This window comes from Bactrocera latifrons, unplaced genomic scaffold (genome assembly GCF_001853355.1).
Source record: "Bactrocera latifrons isolate USDA-ARS-PBARC rearing strain unplaced genomic scaffold, ASM185335v1 scaffold_55, whole genome shotgun sequence".
NCBI lineage: Eukaryota > Metazoa > Arthropoda > Insecta > Diptera > Tephritidae > Bactrocera > Bactrocera latifrons.
Genome location: NW_017537212.1, coordinates 761,627 through 778,542, shown reverse-complemented (window position 1 = coordinate 778,542; position 16,916 = coordinate 761,627). Strand labels below are relative to the sequence as shown.

General features: G+C 33.6%; 3 protein-coding genes across 6 annotated transcripts in view; 1 reads left to right on the top strand and 2 right to left on the bottom strand.

The window, feature by feature from the left end:
• Positions 1–16,916, bottom strand: part of LOC108974314 (organic cation transporter protein) — a 30,305-nt gene that overhangs the window by 7,900 nt on the left and 5,489 nt on the right. Inside the window, exon 1 of one of the 4 annotated variants that reach the window (XM_018942053.1) lies at positions 12,275–12,417. The exons of 1 other annotated variant lie outside the window; for it this stretch is intronic. The gene's annotated coding sequence lies outside the window, so the exon portion shown is untranslated. Of the gene's footprint in view, positions 1–525; positions 884–12,274; positions 12,418–16,916 lie in introns of those variants that run through there. 2 more of the 4 variants (XM_018942052.1, XM_018942050.1) reach the window with 2 other exon arrangements.
• LOC108974316 (organic cation transporter protein) overlaps positions 1–16,916 on the bottom strand; it is a 51,689-nt gene that overhangs the window by 29,304 nt on the left and 5,469 nt on the right. The window lies entirely within an intron of this gene.
• LOC108974322 overlaps positions 6,578–16,916 on the top strand; it is a 22,365-nt gene continuing 12,026 nt past the window's right edge. Inside the window, exon 1 of the mRNA XM_018942066.1 lies at positions 6,578–6,712. The gene's annotated coding sequence lies outside the window, so the exon portion shown is untranslated. The remainder of the gene's footprint in view (positions 6,713–16,916) is intronic.

Sequence of the window (16,916 nt, the reverse complement as noted above, 5' to 3'; positions counted from 1 at the left end):
TACATAAAATTAAAATGCTTAAAGTTCTTTTAAAAAAATGTACCCAAAAATATTAGAGAAACTACATATTTCTCTTTAAAYGAAAACTCAAGTGGGTAAGATATATTCGAGTTACAAAGTTAACTATCACTGTCGGTACTTTTTTTATGGTATATTAAAAACTTTCCAGATATTTTTTAATTACCGGATTTAACCTTCTCTTTTTAAATTTATGTTAAGACATTGTTTGACGGCCCCTAGCCTCAAACACACTATTTTATATTTTCTCATTTTCTCTGAAGAAGGTTTCATAGAACGTGAAATATTATATCTTGGATGAATTTCAAGTTTCTTTCAGAAGCCCTAAATCCTGCATAAACAAAAATATTTTCCTTTTAAGATATTCTAGCACTTATACACGCATAAATTAAAAGAACTTCTTAGATTTCAAATTCTTAATTTTATTTTGCAATTACGGATTTCGTTCGCCAAACCAGTTAAATTGAAAAATGTATGCAACCGTAAGAAAATAATTTATATACACACCATTTGTGAAGTTTAATAAGTAATGCCGGAGCAATTCTTATTTTTAATAACAAAGCAGTTCAATGGCTTTTAACAGCAGAAAACGCAAAAGTTTCGAAACCAAAACAACTTTAATTACATTTGGCAAACGGAAAACTTCTGAGAATTGACTGCGGCAATTAACAAAGCAAAATATTTTATGCAGAACAACGCGCCGTCTCAGACATCGAGCAAAAACAACGCACAGCAAATACACTCGCGAATACGAAACAATGCTCAGAAGCTCAGCAACGAAAATCGAAAGCGCAATATCGCGTACAACACCTCCAAAYGATATAAACAAACTGAACAGCGACACAAAGCTAAACTGAGCAACAGTTCGAAGATCCGGCAGCAACAGATTTTGAATAGCAAACGGGCTGTCAGATGGGGTGGGTGCCCACGGAAGGAGGGTGGATAACAGTACTAGCCGTCAAAGAGGCAGTCAGTTTCTCTGTTTCTACTACTAATAAACAATAGCGTCGAATATATACACACACAAATGCAAATGCAAATGAGAGAGGAAAATCCGATTTAAAGTTTACTTTTTATGGAGCGCTGTGATACGACATCGCACAAATTCTACATAAATAAATAAAGAATTCAAAACAGCTGGTTTCCCCGCAACAACATACATTTATATATATGTATRTATATATATTTATGTACGTTCATTACAAATTGTGTCTTGCTATGCCAGACGRCTTTTATGCATTAACCCAGCAGAACGWGCAATRAGATCCTGAGATGCCTGGAATTTTATAAACGATCGTTCTTTTGAAAACGGTTAACATTGTATAAAGTCTATTTGCTCTGATAATAGAACTCTTTCCGAGAAATGTAGGAAATTCGAATTAAAGATATTTTAATTCTCTCTACGTTTATTATCAWAAACTAATATTTTCACAAGCAAAGAAATATGTATAAACAAACAATACAGTTTTGATAATCACCCTTCTTGATTACGATATGGTTAAGAGAACTTTGTCAAATCAAAACGACATCTGCCAAATATTAAAATACACATGCTCTCATGGACACAGTTATTTTGACAGCTGTCGGACCACACGACTGCAGGCCGACAGTTGTCGCTCTCGCTAACTTCAATATACATTATTTTTATATTTGCCAACGACAGTAGGACGACAGTAGAGTTGACAGTAGAGAGATGAGGTAGAGTGGTGATGCCACTAATATGTAAAATGTAAAATTCTTCAAAGCTCTAAAAAAACTGACGTTATTTTACAAATAAAAGCATAAAATAGCTCTATTATATCAATTGTAATAAAAATTGATAATTTAAAACAAATAAATTTACCTATTTACTTATTTTTTGCACAAAAAATTTCACTTTGAACAAAATATTAAAATTTAGGTATTAGTATAGCCTCAACGAAATTGTGTACATGCAAAATGGACAGCTGTGTTGTCTTGTGTCGTGCTGGTGCAGTCTGTCGCGCTAATTGTGTTCAGCACATCAGCTTCGAACATATTGAAGTAATTTTGTTCTAAGAGATTACATTGAAGAGCAGCATTCAATCGCCGCCACACAGTATTTACCAAGCTTAACTTTTCATTTGTATTAAAAACATATATTTTCAGACAGAAAGAGTAATTAGCTGTCCTTAACGGAGTACAATCAATGCAGATAGGACCGAGTTTAGCTAGCTATTGGTAGAAATGTATCGTTATGTAAAATTTTACTGAATGTGACAGCTGTAAAAAGTTACGTCAATAACTATGCATGCACACGTTTAACGACAGGTATGTAAATCTGGTAAATGACTAGATTTAGATATATACATACATAGGAAGCAATCTTTTTTCTCTTAACCAGTTTTAACTCTTTTACCTGTCATTAGATCGCTTACTCGCTCAGCCGGTTGCCTAGCAACCGTTCAGCCAGTTTAACGCCGAGCAAAAGACTTGGTCACCTACAACGCTTGGTGGAATATGCGAGGGTAATTGAAATTCCAAGAAAAAAATAATTAATTATTTACACTCAATCAGTTAATAATTAAAAGGCTACCTCAATTTATTCTGAGGATGAAAATTTATTTTTTAAAGAATATAGCGAAGAACAAAATGCTTTTGTTGAAACAATAAAAGTTATATTTTATAATTAAGAATATAGGAATATATAATATAATAAATAAAACAGAATGCGTATATCCTAAACAAAATATTGAGAAAAACCATATACATATAAGTTTCTAGGTTTTCAAAATTTTTTTTTTATTGTTTAGTAGTTTCCATGATTCACTTAGGAAACCGTAATGTTTGGAAAAAAACATTTCTGTGATTGCTGATATGACTGTAGAGCAAAGTAATAATATATGGTAATATGTGCTCATGAGGTGACTAATTCCATTCAATTAAAGCGATAAATAATAAAAGCACATAATTTTGAGCTGATGCAACGAATTATAATTTTGCATTATTTTATACGTGGTGTAGTTAGAAAATAAAGGATTTCCACGAATGGGACGGACGGTACAAAGTTAAAGAAATAGACTTGAGTAAAAATATTTACTAGAAAAATAATTTGCTCAAAACGAGAGGCCCATCATTCCAGAATAATAAAAAGAGAAAATATATACATACATAGGCGTCATTCGTCTCCACCTCTAAACCTGATAGACACACCTCATATGCATTACGTCATCCATATACATAGTAWTAACAATCTGAACTAGGTAGAAATACCCACCAGTACTACTTAGTCTTGTACCATATTCTAAGTTCGTTATACTTTTGCCTAAAACATACAATCGTCCAATTTTTATAAAGTAAAAAATGGTAAGTTGTGAAACATAAACGAAGTGTTTACAGATTTATCCACATTCAGCGGTATACAATTTTTGTTGGTTTATAAAAGAGACGAATTAAATGGACTTGTCAATTAGTTTCGTAAACAAATCACTAAGAGTGTGAAATTTTCAACGGAAGCGATTTCGCTTGTACCTGCCTATCTGCAAATAATTGTATTAACAGTATTCATGCTTTGCCTAAGAGACTATGGATCTAAAACTGGTTTCGAAATTTCCTAAAGTTGAGATTGCTGAAAGTTATTAAGAATGATCTGTAGATCATTTTCCGCATATGCGATTTGACAGAAAAAATAATCGACCACGCTTTAATAAATTATTTTGTACACATGGATTGGTTCTTCAATTTTAATATTTGTAATGAGGTCATTGGTAAATATATATGTCTATCGTATACACATATGCAGGTAAATCTCTAATTACGGTACTTCCCTGACCATACATACAAACATATTATAAAAAAAAATCAAAACTACTTTGACAAAACTTTAGGAATACAAAGCTTGACCAACACATTTTCTTATACGAAAAGAGATGATRTATTTTCGAGATCCGGTAAAAATACTGAAGCAATTCCAAGCAAAGTTTAAATTCTTATTATCAGCGCCACATCCCACATCATGAAAATCAGTTTATTTATTTGAGTGAATAAAATATTATGAAATATTTACTAAAATATAGCTGTGTAATATTTTAGTAAATATAGCTGTGTAATATTTTAGTAAATATTTCTAGAAAGCAGATTTCTAGAGAAACGAGAGAAGTCCGTATTTAACAATACAAGTATATGCATACAAACATACGTAATCTAGGTACATGTCGGTATAAAGAACTAAAAAAGAGAATTGCGGACGCAATATTAACTCTAACAATCCCAATTAAAAAGTAGTTAAATAGAAATAAACAAATACAACTACTTATTGCACTATCATCTATAACTAATGATAGCAACAAAAGCAATTAAACAGAAATTAAATTATTTTCATGGCTCAATAGTAGCAGCACCAACGAAACAGTATGTTGTGAACAGCGGCCTCAGAAAAATCAAAAGAGATCCTGGTTCTCGAATGTTGAATGGTGTAATAAAGGCCTAAGTAAACCAGTGCCATAGCCATCATGATTATTATATTAATAGTCGGAACCGGTGAAGCACCGACGTGAAGCGGCTGAATCTAATAATGTTAAATAGTGATATGCATGTAAGTAAGCACTTTTGTGAAATTTTACAAACGCACAGATAATCATGCCGCCTRCATTAACAAAAATTAAAAATTCTTAGGTCACGAACACTATTGCAATGTTACCAGACCAGCCACGTCTGATTCGGCTGTCGTTGACATTGCAACGTCACTTTTATATACAATGTATACACATTCACATATGCTACGCCACATTTAAGCGTATTGCAGGGGCGTTTTGTTAGTCCAGTGACGCTCCATGCTAATCGTTTAACCCATTATTGCCCTAAAAAGCCATCATTAGTGTTGCTTTATCTTAGAATTTATATCTATTATTGCAAAATTTCAAATTTTTCTAAAACGTGGTCAGACGGTTTGAGTTTCTAAACAGCCTCTTTTTTTATTTGAATATTTGAACTAAAATAAGTATAGTCAKTAGGAACTTATTACTAAAGGGTTAATGAACCTTGATAATATGCCCTCAAGTGTCCTATAGTAAATATTGTTTTCAGCACATACTACACTGAATTTATAAGTATTATTTATAGTAACAATAAAAATCACACACTAAATGAAGAAAAAACTAGCTGGCAAAGTGTGTTTATTATAATTAAAATTGGTAAAGTGTCAAAAATTGCTATATATTTTTATATGCCAGCCGTATATAATTATGAGTGAAAATAWTATTCCCAAGAAGACTTCATTAAACAATAAAATGTTATATTACTATGTAACCGATAGCTTTAAAGTCATAGAGAAACCTCTAATTTTTCCTTTCCTATAATGTGACTTTTTAAAACTAGATCAATTCTGCCTCACACTCAATACCAAGGATAATCGCTCCATATTCTAAAAACACTCGTACATTAATACACATACCCGCACGTTTGTATGTACGCAAGCCTTTAGGTGGGMCATTGGACGCTAATTTATTGCAGCAAGCGAAGAAAATTGCAGTCAATTGCTCAGCTAAATACATATGTACATACATATACACATAATAGTACATAAGAATTAAATAAACTTATAAATAACAAATGAATTAGAATGCAACGCAACTATATTTAAACAATTTACTTCCACCAGCCTTGAGGCAAAAATAAGCATAATAAATTTGTTGTATTCTTTTTGAAACGGTTGGGGTGCTTGCACTCACATATCAATTAATTACGAACAAGTTAGGCAATAATTAAAACAATTGAAGAGCAAAGTATGAACAAATAAAACCGTTCGATGGCTCAGTGCTTGCACACAAATTTACCAAATGGATGTGCATATCTGCTTTCATTAAAAGTTCCGTTCTACTGTCTAGTTTATTTTCAGAATCGGTAGTCATATAAAAAAACAACATACATACATATGTGTACATATAGCATAGATAGAATCGTCAATTATTCTCATTTCTTATTATTTTAGTTACATTTAATTGGCACCTACACCTTAGCTAGATGTTTGGCAGAGCTTCCCTCTCCATTAGTGGTGTGCCACTTGACTTTTACGCGACGAATGAATGATCATCGTGAACTACGAACTGGTTGATATGAGAAACGTTTTTATGGACTCCTGAGGGACGACCGACACTTAAAAATCCCTTTTGTTTGAGATTAAATCTAAACAGAAATTGACTAGATTAAAGAGACTAACATGAGTGAATTTCCATAAGAATAGAAGGAATGTCAAAGTTTATTATTTTACACAATTTATTAACATATTAATATTTGTTGTTTATTATATTCAAAAGATTTTCTTTTTTAATATTCAGACATTAATCCACCAGTATAGACGTAATGTAATGTAAATTTAACACTAGTATTCAATTCTACAACAGTCTTAGCAGATTAAAACTGAGGCTCATAGTTGTCAGTCGCCTCGTGCAAGCTTTGAATATAATTATAATAAATTTTTACTACACGTCCCATACTATTAGAAAAGCAAAAATATGTAGTGGAACAGATTTGATTACACTATGGAAAAAATTGAGAGATASTTTCGAGGGATTGAAACAAACTCAAACGATAGTATTTGCTTTAAGAAGTTCTGTGCAGGTCTTGGCTTTGTTAGTGTTAGTTAAATCATTTGAAACAAATGAAGAAATAAAATTTTGGGTGCACTTGACAAGTGATTTCATATCGATTCGGACACAAATCTCCACAACGAATTAAGGTAAAACAAAATTATTATTGATGTACAAAGTAGAGTGAATTAAGTTATATCATGTGTGCAAAATATGTATATTAACATTAATATTATTCAACAAATATAAAATTTAATTCTTAGAAATATCTAACACGTGACCAGTTTTTATTCACTAATGCTACTTTGTACACTTCGCTTCATCCAAACAATTTACTATAGTCAGACACGGTTATGAACATACACACTTTTATAAAGTGATATTATCAACATTCATTTCTAAAAACTGTTTTATTTTATTTCTCTGACACCAGCCCATTTGAGTTTTTGGCGCCATGAAAAAGTTTTCTATATTTTTCATTTACGTCAAACAAGTTATCAAGTCATGTTTTTGTTGCTCGCAAACACGTTCATTCAAAATTCACGTGCTACTCACTTTATTTGATTCCGTTGAATATGCATAATAGAATATTATGAATATTCCGAACTTGTCTTTGTTTGTATAATATATCAATTAATTTTTGAAAGTGGTTCATGTACATACATATGTGCATTTACATATGTATGTAGTATTTAAATTTAGTAGATAAAAAGATATTTGGTTATATTAATTAGGCATTTTGGTATAATTTCTTTCAATTATTTTTAATTTTTCAGCTCAAAGTATATTTCTATTTCGATAGACATTTTCTTAGAAATCGATGGATCTTGGAATGAAAAAAATTACATATTATAAAACTGCATTTGGCGAAGTATTCAAAATAGTCAATATAGCGGAACTCTTATAGAAAAGAATTCTCGATATTTGCAACGGGACTGTAATCAAAGACCGAGTGTTATAATTTTCATTATATAAAATGAATACTTGCACATATGTATATACTTTGAGCTTTAATATACAATTCTTCGGGGTCGATTTTCTGTTCTGACAAGTTTAYACTAAATATTGAACGCAAAGCATTAGGCACAATAAATACATTTTAATTAGGATTGCAGTTTATGCCACGCACGTTTTAAAAAGTAAGCAAAAACGTGAAATTTTTTTTTTTAAACATTATACATTTATATGTACACACATAAYTGCACATGCCTAAGTTGATATGTATGCACGAAAACATTTAATGCGAAAATACAAACCAAAAAGCAGTATAGTTAACATAGAGGACAAATAACTGATAAATAATTAAAACGGTTTTAACAAAAACGCGTAAATGGAAATGTATACCTAGACATTTACGAGTATCTACGACTCTGAATCAAATCGTGTTGTGATGCACATTGAACTGCAGCAGCTTTAAGCTGATTTACTTTTTTCCAATTTATTCCGCTCAAAACTCCTTTTTTTATAAATAAATCAGCGTTTGATAATRGAATGAACTACAATGAAAACAAACTCATTCCACTCGTATAATCTCACTTACAAATGTATTGCTGCCACGATAGTGGTCAATGATGATTTGAAATCAAGTTCAACGGGCTACTTTTTCTTTCAGCAAAGGCTTGCAACTTAATTATCTAACATCCAGACTCTGATTTATCTTTGTAATGATTGTACAATAGGGAAGAACATTATTTCAGATGATATTGTAATTTAATAATATTATGAATTATGTGTATGATGGAAAGTGAGGATTTCTGTTCAAAAATACATCACAAGTATGTACATATGTATGTAARCGATTTGATTTCTACATATCCTTTTTTTATGAAATTTTGAACAATAGAATTCAATCGTAGGAAAATGTATTGGTTTGTATGGGAAACTAATTATAGAGTTCTAAGCTTTTGAAACCTCAACACCTTAATATCTTTTTATCTCAACAAGTATGTTACCTTTTCCTAACTTTACGCGATAATTTTAATAYAATTAACACCATTCACTACATAAAACCTTTCGATTCAGTTGCGTTGCTATTTATTCGCACAGGGAACATAACGCGAATAAGCTCTACTTTTAAATCAGCGTATATTTCCTCCATAATCCATTCGATTACAATGTAAGAATATGTGCCCAAACAAATAATACCTATACATATATATGTATGTATGTATCATGATACAAAAAAGTCGGTGAATTCAAACCAACATATGTAAGTACACGTATGCATGTGTGGTATATTCTGTTCTGCAGCATGTTATTTGGTGCCATTGACGACAGCCTCGATAAGTACTTTAGATTCACTGGCACCATCATTGCTATGATATTGAGTGCCGCAACTATTGTTTGTATTGATATATGTATGTACAGATGAGTATTTATTTTCAATATTTTATCATTCAATATTCATTGACATAGCAACAAGTAAAATATTCTCAATTATAAAGCTCATTGTTGGACAAGAAACAATGCTTCAGATTTTTGCAGAGCTGTCRCCATATTTCCTTTCCCTAAAGAGGCAATAATATATGCAAGTATGAGGGAGGTTGGACTAAATTTGAATGAAGTTTTTTGGCCAAAAATTCTATAAAATACCAGAAACTCGAATCAGGGACCATTTCTATAATTTAGAGATCCAAAAATATAATGGGTACATGAAAAGTTCTTTATATGTAAGTATATAGAACATACATACATTCATATGTATATATTGTACTTTTACTCTTTTGTGTCATTGCAAATGGATCGCTATGGAAAATTGAATAAAATCGAAGCAAATAATTGAGGAAAGAAACTGAATGATCACAAAAACAAACAAAAATGTAGTTCATTAACTTTTATTGCAATAAACAATAATAAATATGGAATATTCCATTATTTAATCGAATCGCCAGAAATACGAGAACTAATGTCAGCAAAAAAACAAGAAAAAACGTTAACTTCGGTTGCACCGAAGCTAATACCCTTCACAGGTGCATTTTTKTTAGTAACTATGAGTTCAATTTGTATGGAAGCTATATGCTATAGTATTTCGTTCTGAACAATTTTTTTGGTGATTATATTGTTACCTTAAGCAATAATCCCTGCCAAATTTCGTGAAGATACCACGTCAAATGCGAAAGTTTTCCATGCAAGCCTTCGATTCCTATCGTTCGGTTTGTATGGCAGGTATAAGCTATAGTAATCCGATCCGAACAATTTCGTCTGATATTACATCATTTCTATAAATAATAACTCATACCAAGTTTCGTGAAGATATATCGTCGAATTGGGAAGGTTCCCATGCAAGCATTTGATTCCGATCATTCAGTTTGTATGGCAGCTATATGCTATAGTTAACCGATTTTAACAATTTCTTCGGAGATTGTATTGTTGTCTTAGAAAATAATCTATACCAAATTTCGTGACTATATCTTGTCAAATGTAAAAATTKTCCATACAAGAACTTGACTTGGCAGCTATATGTTATAGTGGTCCGATATCGGCCGTTCCGACAAGTGTGCAGCTTCTTGAAGAGAAAATGACGTTTGCAAAATATATACAGACAGACAGACTAACAGACGGACATGGCTAAATCGACTCAGCTCGACATACTGATCATTTATATATATATACTTTATAGGGTCTCCGACCCTTCTTTCTGGGTATTACAAACTTCGTGACAATCTTAAAATACCCTGTTCAGGGTATAATAAAAATAAATCGATTAAATTAATTAAATACGTAGCAGCACTCAAATGGTCCTCCCATCGGGAGTATAAACATAATTTTCTAAACTAAATTAATGCGAGTGTCGAAACTATCTTTTTCAAAACGATACCCACGTTTCCTCAGGTTCTACTGAACCGATTAACCTGAAATTAACTATTGTAATTCGTTKATTGTTTCCTGCATTCTGGTAATGTCAATAAATAACCAATAAAAAAATGGATTTTAAAAATACTAACTTCCTCTTTCGAAGACTCTTCAAAAAATATCTGAAACTCGTGCCTTTAAACTATAGTACCCCCTAGGCCTTTTGAAGCCTCCTTTTAAACGAAAATGTTTGTTCAAATCCACAAGCAAAATCTTTATAATTACACACTCACGTCGATTTAGCATATATTGTATATAAAATTTTATTACATTTTCTCAGAGTGTACCCCTATTGGCGTTTGTAAAAGCGCATCTGCTATACGCTGGTGCAATTCAGTTCGAACAGGATATGCAGATAAGAAAGAGTGATTTTTACATGCTCATAGCACATTACTAAGAACCCGTTACATGATTTAACACTTTTGCTCGAGATAGACGGAGAGTATAAGCAGCAGCGTCAATCTCCAGCACACGGTGCACTCATGAAAAACGTGAACACAACGTGACCATGGCAAAGCCGAGTATAATAACAACCACTGTTAGTCATACATACAAACATACAAATAAAAGCGATCATAAAAGCAGAGTTTGCTTCAAACTAAAGCTGTTTACATATACATAAATACATTGTACATACATAGATATAGTATGCAACAGTTTGGAAAAGGAGTTTATGTAGAATTTCAATGTTTGAAGATTTAGACAATTAAGTTTTAATCTTAAATATACATATATAGTGKCACTTTAAATAAAGAAAAGTATACCACAACGTAGAAAATGGTTAAAAGAATTGTGTGTGGAATAATAAACATTGAATGAAAATAAATTGGAAAAATGTCGAAAAATGTGTATATGGCGAAAGACTCACTAATGCTGAAGCAGATATTAACCAGTGAATTTTCAGTCACCTAATTGATTGATAATGAGAGTATTTATTTGCTATGATAATAATAAGTAACCAGTAACTCTAAAACAGAGTCACAACAAAAATTTTATAAAAATTCAACCGCAAAGTTCAAGAATATTAGATTAAAAACTTTTTCGCTATCCTGCTGGTGAGAATTAAAATATTTTTTAAGCAAAATATATTTCACTGGCAAGAGTTTGTAATCCTGGGTTGGAATCATATGATGATATAATTGGCTCCACTACTTCTAACTAGGTTTAATTATGAAGTGCATAGTCAGCGTTCTACTTTTAAGCGTATTTATCCACCTTTCTGAAAACACAATAATTGAAAAATATATTATTTGCATATATGTATATGTACATACATACCTACATATACTTAAACAAATTATGGAATGTCTGTCACTTAATGCGGCAGGCACTTAAAGCGTCGTCTAGCATTATATAACGCTCCAAACAGAACCACAAACAAAAATGAAAATTTCTACTTTTCCAATATCAGAGAAACCACAAAGAAAGGCACAAAGAAATATACGCATGCACATGGATGGAGAGAGAACCAAATCTGCATATTATGACGCTGTACATACATATGTATGTATGTATGCATATCCCTGGCACGATCATCACTACTTAGTAGCATACTCTTTAAGATTCACACTAAACCGCGTCTCCTCCACTAGCTGCACTTTGGTGCTTAAAATTCACTTTGTTAACTTTTGGTTACAATATTTGAATACCATATACCATATGCAAATGTATGTTTATGTATATGTCTGAAATGGCATATACATACTTATGATCCAAATGTTTTATCATAAGGTGATTTTTATATATTTCAAATTGTATTACAAAGCTAACAAGAAACCCAATTGGATTGTTAAACGCTAAAGTATTGACGACAATACATTAATTACTTCTGCAACCGAAATAGTTTAACTTTTTCATACACACTGTAAGCACTTATCCACAACGTTCTCTGCACTTTAGTACCCACAAGAAATGATGATTTTTTACACTCGTGGGTAGCGCGTGGCAGGATTGTCGTTCTTTGTCATAATTTATTACATTCACGCTTAATGTACACGATCGACTAAGTAACCTATGCAATAGCTGCACTGCAAAACAACGGCACCGATGTTGACACGGGTTTAGCGGCAAAATGAATACCATAAAAAAATATGTATGTACATATATAAATATGCTGATATATGTATACTCATAGGAAACCCAMTAATAGTAGAGAGAGCGAAATAAATACCCAACTATTTTTGCATTTTATTTTCCGCAGCAAGATCAGCCCGAGGTACCAGCTACTGCTCAATATTTTCGTTAGAGTCGTTTTCTTAATGCCTGGTTAGCAACCTTCTGCCCCTTAAGCTCTGTTAACTTAATCAAGACTTCTTGTGAACCAAGATAAAATTGGTTCCGAATAGTTAACATTAAAAAAACGCTTAAACTCGGTTAATTTTTGCAATTTTTTAAATCAACAGTTTTTTCTAATAAAATTTCTCTACTAGCAATAGCAAATTTTATCATAAAATCCATTAGCTGTTCAGAGTCAGCTTAAAACACACTTGACAAATAGAAATGAGATTAAGAATCTTGCAGAACCTATCTAGTTCATATAGCCAATTATAAAAAAAATATTAATTCTGTAACAACAACAAAACAGCATAATGTTTATRTACATATATGTATGTACATACATATGTATATCCAGCGAAGAYATAAAAAATGGAAGGTATTAGGTGTCTGTACATTTCTAGACATTTTACGCATTAACAAAATCTACGCATTTTACCGTTTCGCCTTGCAGATCCCGTAAATAAAAAAACACCTTTGTTGAAAACAATATCCCCTTTCCAGACATTTCCAAACGTATTTTATTAAGTCGCAGATAATTCTTTCTTTATTGTCAAACAAAGAGAATTGTCGCTAGGCATACAAYGCAAAGGAAATCCTACAAGTGCTTTCTTCTCAAAAACGCATACAAGGGTCTCTAAATGCAGCAGCACAAAAACAATTTTACATCAATATTACGCCCCTTCTTTCTCAAGCACTCATCATCATCGCTACTCTTTGTGCACAGCTGATTCTGAGTACAATAAAGAAAAAAAAAGGTATAAGGCCAGAAATAGAAATGGACATATCTACATACATATGTACGAATTGTTTAAGAGCATACACGGGAGCAAGGAATGGAAGAACAACAAATGAGGAAGGGCTAATTTCGGGTGTTACCGAACTAAGGGAGGTGCTGCCCTAATTTCTTCCATTTTTGACAATAGGATGCATTGTTTTTTCAAAGCGGTTCTTTCTGAAGTTCATTAAGATTTCTTACATATTGTCCGATAGATGGCAACCGGAACTTCGAAAATATTTATATTAGATATGTGGAGCGTATCGGGCGATTGTACCCTTTTTTGTCAAAGGCTGTCACCAGAAAAATATTCTCCCCGCATTTCGATACTAGACCTCACAGATTGACCGATATGATGGATAACAAAATCATTCATATGCAMTGGGCTTCACATATTCGGTGTCTGTGTCCTTGAAAAGTTATACTCCGATTTCAAATATTTTTGGGCGTTAATTGAAATACATTAAGGACACTATTTGTGGAAAGTTTTACTCGAATAACTTCTTAATGTTTGATTCGTATTCCGTAAAGTGAAAGAATCAGATGAAATTTAAAATTTATTATATGAGAAGTAGGCGTGGTTGTCAACTAACAGTGGAAGGTGGCACACACATTGTCAAAATTTACAAAGCACTTCTCTACCATCTTGCCTGTGAAATTTAATTCGTGTGATCCATTTATTTAGTGAGTTATCGCATTTTTTATAGTTTTCGAAATAACCGTGATATGAGGCGTGGGTGTGTATGAAGAAATGCCGAAAAGGCACAGCAAATTAAAGGTTTGGAAGATATGTCTTCTTCTTAATTGACTTAGACACCGCTTACGMGATTTTACGCGATTGTAGCCGAGTTAACAACAGCGCACCAGTCGTTTCTTCTTTTCGCTACGTGGCGCCAATTRGATATTTCCACCTGGTCCTTCCAAYGGAGTGGAGGTCTTCCTCTGCTTCCCCTGGCGGGTACAGCGTCGAATACTTTCAGAGCTGGAGTGTTTCCGTCCATTCGGACAACATGACCTAGCCAGCGTAGCCGCTGTATTTTAATTCGGTGAACTATGTCAATGTCGTCATATATCTCATACAGCTCATCGTTCCATCGAATGCGATATTCGCCAACGTGCAAAGGACCATAAATCTTTCGCAGAACTTTTCTCTCGAAAACTCGCAACGTCGACTCATCAGTTGTTGTTATCGTCCAAGCTTCTGAACCATATAGCAGGACGGGAATTATAAGTGACTTATAGAGTTTGGTTTTTGTTCGTCGAGAGAGGACTTTGCTTCTCAATTGCCTACTCAGTCCGAAGTAGCACCTGTTGGCAAGAGTTATCCTGCGTTGGATTTTCAGGCTGACGTTTTTGGTGGATCCAAGATAGACGAAATTATCTACGACTTCAAAGTTATGACTGTCAACAGTGATATCAATATCATCGGCATACGCTAGCACACTCTAGTAGAAGATGGTACCTTCTCTATATTCTCTTCTTATTCGAATTATTTTCTCCAGAAGCGGGTTGAAGAAGTCGAACGATGGAGCTTTTAGCGTTGCTTAACGTCAGTTTACACAGCCGTATTAATTTTRCGGGGATACCAAACTCAGACATCGTGGCATAAATGCAGTTCCTTTTCGTGCTGCCGAAAACAGCTTTGAAATCGATGAAGAGGTGGTGTGTGTCGATTCTCCTTTCACGGGTCTTTTCCAAGATTGGCGCATTTCGGCCTCTTTCTTTTTCTATCTGAAAATGCGTCCCGCTTCCCTCTTCAATTCTCGGTATCTATTCCATCCAGCATGTGTTGTGGTCGATCGTAACGTTGAGAGGTAAGCAGCCTGTTTTCTCTCCGCTGCGACACGGCACTCCTCATCGTACCAGCTATTTTTTACACTTTTCGAAAACTAATGGTTTGGGTTGCAGCTGTACGTAGGGAGTTTGAAATGCCGTCCCACAGCTCCCTTATATCGAGTGTTCTCAGAGAGCAGGAGTGCAAGCCGAGTGGAAAATCGTTCGGCTGTCTGTTGTGACTGCAGCTTCTCGACGTCGAACTTTCCTTGTGTTTGTTGGCGTCCTTTTTTGTTGCACAGAGGCGGGTGCGAAACTTGGCTGCAACAAGATAGTGGTCCGAGCCGATATTAGGACCTCGGAGCGCACGCACATCTAAAACACTGGAGACGTGTCTTTCATCTATCACAACATGATCGATCTGGTTGGTGGTTTTTCAATCCGGAGACAGATAGGTAGCTTGATGTATCTTCTTATGCTGGAATCTAGTACCACAGATAACGATATTTCGGACCCCGGCGCAGTTGATCAGCCTCAACCCATTTGGAGATGTTTCCTCGTGGAGGCTGAATTTACCGACTCTAGTGCCAAAGATACCTTCTTTGCCCATCCTGGCGTTAAAGTCCCCAAGCACGATTTTGACATCGTGGCGGGAACAGCTCTCATAAGCGCGCTCCAAGCACTTATAAAAGGTGCGGCGGGTCCCGAACCCACCGCTCAACCCTATGCACTGGATACTTTGCCCTCTCACTTTAGCTCGCCTTCAAACGGATATTCTAGCTGCTTGAGACATATGTAAAAGAATCGTTTTTGGCCACTCCCAAGTGAATGGCGATCAGAGAACTTTCCTCTCTTGCGTGAACTTCTACACATGACTCTATCCTGGAAGATATGTACGGATTCTTTTTATCTACCTAACCATTTATACTTATACACACATAATTCGATATATACTCAATTAGTTCTAGGATATACAAACAACGATTAGGTTAGGTGAACAAAACTACCAGAGTCTATAGCAGCATGTTGCTGGAGTATAAAAATATGGTAAATAGAGGAATTATCTATTATTATCAGTGTAATTTCGTTCACTGAACTACATACATATATTTTCTCAGCATTAATTGTGCAGAAAATGGTCCAATGTTATACAAAGCGTATACATATGTATGTACATATATACATATATGCATATATTTACGATATAAACATTAGGGTGGTAAAAATAYACAGACAATGCAATTCAAAGAAATGTAATAAGACATAAAGGTTCKCATATATACGCATACATATGTATGTAGACATTTACGTTATTACAGTTAAAGTATTCTTTCCAAAACATCGTTCTTCAAACTTTTGGTAAGGTAGTTAGGTAGGAGTGCAGCCCTGTTGTATTTTGGGCTCAATGAGCACTAACTGTGCTATTTTGGTAACTTTTAGGTACTTTCCATCAAAATTCACTGAAATAAATTTGTGTATTGCTCCATTTTTAAATGATATAAAATGCGACACGCTTCATTTCCTATAAACAGTAATTTATAAGCAATAATATATAATTAGTAATTTATATAGCAATAAATTATAAGCAATAAAAACACTCCAAGACGCAATGAGTGTTTCCAGATTCGAGCTAACAAAAGACAACGACCTTCAGAAATGAATTACCTAGTGGCGAT